Here is a 4,381-nt window from a genome sequence, read left to right on the forward strand (position 1 = left end):
TTAAAATCTGATTTAAGCACCTGAGCTGTTTTTCTAATGAGTAAATTCATTGTGATTTAGAAGGAATCATATGGTCAACTTCATAGATTTATTTTTATTATCAAAATTTTGAACTATCAACTTTGGATTTAAACTATCAACTATCAATTATAAGGATTTACAGTAAATACCTTAGGAAATATTAATTTTTTTAATAGTTTCATCTTATTTGAAAGTCTCATCTGCCAACTTCACTTTTTCCACCAACCCAGCGAGCGGGGATTTCCACAGGCTTCACAATCTTTTGCTTAGGTGCTGCCTCTGTGGGGGCCCTAGTAGCAGTCACTGCTGTCTTTAGAAGCTTGCCTTGCCTTGTTTGCTTCCTTGGCAGCCCTGATAGCCTGTTCTCGTTGGGCCTTTCTAACTTCAGGTTTCTGACTCTTCTTGGCCATTATACCAGCAAGAGATGCACCGGCGATGGCCCTCTGGAATTTGACTGCATGGCGGGTTCTTTTCTTTTGAATTTCTTCCAATTGCCCTTTCTGTAGAGAACAGTCCAGTTTATCTGCTGAGGGTTCCTCTTGGGCAGGAATGCCGATTCACATTTTGCCTTAAGAAACTTGACAACCTTTCCATCAGTCCTGGCGTAGCGCCTCCCGTGTCCAGCGTAAATCTTGTACCCACTGAAACTGCACTGCTCGACCTTCATGGCTGCAGTAGCAGAGAAACAAGGAAGATGGTGAGGAGCAGGAAATATTAATTTAGTATGTTGGGAGAACAGTCTTTGAGTCTTCTGTAACCCTGCTTATTTATCAGTGGTTTCTATAGTAATTGAGGCATGCAAAAAGCTCATGATAATGTTAATAGTGTAAGACAGTAAATGTATGTACAAAATAATGGCTACTTCACTAAAGTACAATTAATTTTAAATACATTTACATATTCCTATTATATGATTGAGCTTTTTCCCTATGCATGTTGATAACTGTAAACTGTTTAATAAAGGATAAATGAATATAGCCATATTTTCATGCTTTGCATATTTTTATTTCCAAGTAGTATTAGGATTTAACAAGGAATACAAAAATACTTCTCCTTTATAAACTACGACGTCCTTTTCCAGGAATTGGTCTCTCTGATTTTATGTCCAAAGAAGACAGATGAAGTTTCACTGTTCTTGATACAAAGAAGCGTTCTGGCTGCACATCTCTGAAGAAAGACCTGTTGATTCCTCTTGGCAGTTTATGGGACTTTCTATATTCTTTGCCAGCACCAAAATTCAAATGTATAATTTCTCCAGTCTTTCCTATTCAATGTTCAACTTCCACATGTATATGAGGCAATGGAAAACATCAGGACTCAGGTCAGGCACACCGTAGTTCTCAACATGACTACTTTGCTCTTTAACACTTTAAAGAGATCTTGTGCAATAGATTTACTCAATGCATCATTTATTTCTTTACTGCTGCTTCCATGAGCATTGATTGTGGATCCAAGCAAGATGACATCTTTGACAACTTCAATCTTCTCTTCATTTATCATAATGTTACCTATTGGTAATATTGGTCTAAATGGGAGAGCTTCAGTTTTCCTTACATTGAATTGTAATCCATATTGAAGTCTGCAATCCTTGGTCTTCATCAGCAAGTGCTTCAAGCCCTCACTTTCAATGAGTAAACTGGTTAATGAGCCATACTCCAATCACGATGCCACACTCTTAAAAAAAAATTTATTGGCATATATTTCGTATATCATAAATTTAATCATTCGGTCTTATTAAGAAAATGGGTGCAATCATCACCACAATCAATGTCAGGACATTTTCTTCTCCTACTCATTGATGTTAGCTCCTCATTTCCCCCATCCTCCACTGCTAGGCTCCGTAGCAATTATCAAGCCAGTAACTCTCTCTATAGATCTACCTATATTGGAGTCCATATGCAGAAAGTAAAATAAAACACAAACAGGAAGTAGACAAATAAACAAAAACTAATGACTAGGGAAAAAAACAGAAAGACTTCAATAAAAAAGCAGAATGTAGTAAAAATGGAAACAACTTTTTTTTTTGTGGTTAATTTTTTGTTTTGTTATTTATTTATTTAACTTTCAAATAACATTTATTGAACACCTCTCATTTGCCCAGTCGTTTTCCCAATGCTTTCTTTTTTTTTCTTTCTTTCTTTTTTTTTCTCTTTTTTAACATTTTATCAGGGTGCGATGTAACAATGATGAGAAATACAACCTTCCTCTAGTTCCTAAAGGAAACAACTTTAAAATGGGTCCAACGGGAGATCAAATGACAAGGTCTTACATTTTAACCTAACTACATCTGCCATAACTGACTTTACATGCTCTCTGTCTGATAGCAAAACTATTTACATTCCTGCACTATGAGGGGATTCACCAGAGATGTAATCCAAGCTTGTACCCTGCAAATGGATTCTAGGTTTCCATGGCCATCCACAGCTGTCTGCAAACCAGATAGACACAATTTAAGCTCTGATACCATTCCTTCCTTCAGATGGATTTTATTTTTGACAATACTTTGATCACACAAGGTGGTGTGCCCCTTCCATGAGGACTTAATTGATGCCTCACTTAAATAACTGCTTTTTTAAAGACAAGCCTTTAAGACTTCTGATATTTTCCTTCTTCTAGCCAGGTGCCATCTAGTTTCTTCATCATATTGCTATAACACCTACAAAGTCAGTGAACTTTTCTTAAGGACAAGTATCCAGCAGAGTCAGGTCATAAGCACTAATTGTTCTTAGATTGGTGCTAGATTTAAGTGTGAACCCAAATTCATTTATTTATTGCTTATTCATATCGCTGGTTCCCTTTAGATACATCATTATTATTTTATGAAGAAGAACGTTATAAATCATGAGAACATTATAAATCATCATAGCATAAGGCAATTCTAGTGATAGTATCATTCATTTAGCCAGTGACAGTGTTTAAAACACTGTTGAGAAAAGGAAATGATACACGTATAGGGCAGCTACAGACCAAAATACATAAATTGTTGGCTTGCACAGATTAAACTCTTAATGACTGGACACTACACAAACAATGGAATTGGTGATAAGGCAAAACTTTCAATAACACTCTTTCACAAAGGCAGAACCATGCCAACCAGCTTAATACCTTACTTTCAGAAGAAAGTAAGGAAGGCACCCTCAGAGCAAGAGATCAGAACCAAAGCCTGACAACCACTCATTCCATAATGCTGGAATAGCAGTCATCTGCTTCTTATCACTCTAGGGCCTTTCAGCCTTAAGTCGAAGGGAGTATGTTGATTCCTTAAAGTTGCTACAGGTGAGTTTGAGGTAAAACCTAGTTCATTTAGTAGAGTTTCTATACTGAATCCTTGAGGCATAGCCTATGAAGGATGTTGTCCGCCCTGATAGAACAGAATCTGAAGTCCCAGTAGTCTACAGCACTGGGCCTGGGTCACCTTGGGCTGAACAGTAACTAGGTCAAAAGTGTCCAATTGGGGACATAGTGCCAGGTATGCTTTCCCTTTGGGTCCTATATAAATATCTTTAAGTGTTTTGTTTTGTTTTGTTTTGTGATGGGAAGTTGCTCCACTAGGTTTACCCACAACAAAAATGTAATCCCTTTCTCCAAAACATACATGCCCCTTCTCCCCATAATGACTTGAATTTCCAGCAATGTTTGCTTCTCATTCTTGGAGGGATTCTGTTAATTTGGTGTGACCTTAGCACAATGTTGAATGGCAATAATTGAATGATCTTTTCCCTCTCCCCCCATCTTGAGAAACTGACCCCATCTTCTACATCTGTCAAAGTGTTTTTTAAGATGTACATATAAAGGAAGTGATATACGGATCTGGCACTAGGTAGGCTCTCTACCTGGTAGCTTAGGAAACCAGACTACATTACACGACATGAGGGGAGAACCTGCCTTCTTCTCGGTGCTTATCATAATAGTAGTAGACTCAGACAATATTTGTTCTCTTATAAATGACTAACTTCAATCAGCATCATGGTTTCCAGGTCCACCCATGTCATGTAGTGCTATGTGTTTCAACACTGTTTTTTAGGAATGCATTTTATTCTATTGTGCGTACATATATTCATTTCTTTATCCATTCTTTACTGAAGGACATTTGGGCTTTTTCCGCATTTTTATTTATATATTCCAAATTCTCTGATGATTGGCTCAGCATGCAGATTAAATAAGTATGATGATAGATACAACCCTGCTGCACAGCTTCCCTGTTTTTTGTTTGTATAAGAGAGAGATTTATATAAAGCGTAATTGTACATTAAGAAAGCATCCCACCGAATCCAATCCAATCCCACAAATCTGATATTAGCCCATATGTCCAATACACATGCAATGACGCCGAACGCAGGATGATCACAGGTCAGTGGGT

At 37.4% G+C, this 4,381-nt stretch overlaps 1 pseudogene; it reads right to left on the bottom strand.

Annotated features, from left to right (window-relative positions):
• Positions 1-217: 217 nt before the first annotated feature.
• LOC101654598 lies at positions 218-688 on the bottom strand (annotated as a pseudogene).
• Between the last annotated feature and the right edge of the window lie 3,693 nt (positions 689-4,381).

Source organism: Echinops telfairi, unplaced genomic scaffold (assembly GCF_000313985.2).
Source record: "Echinops telfairi isolate 266 unplaced genomic scaffold, ASM31398v2 ScPeMD7_7469;HRSCAF=8507_1, whole genome shotgun sequence".
Classification (NCBI taxonomy): Eukaryota; Metazoa; Chordata; class Mammalia; order Afrosoricida; family Tenrecidae; genus Echinops; species Echinops telfairi.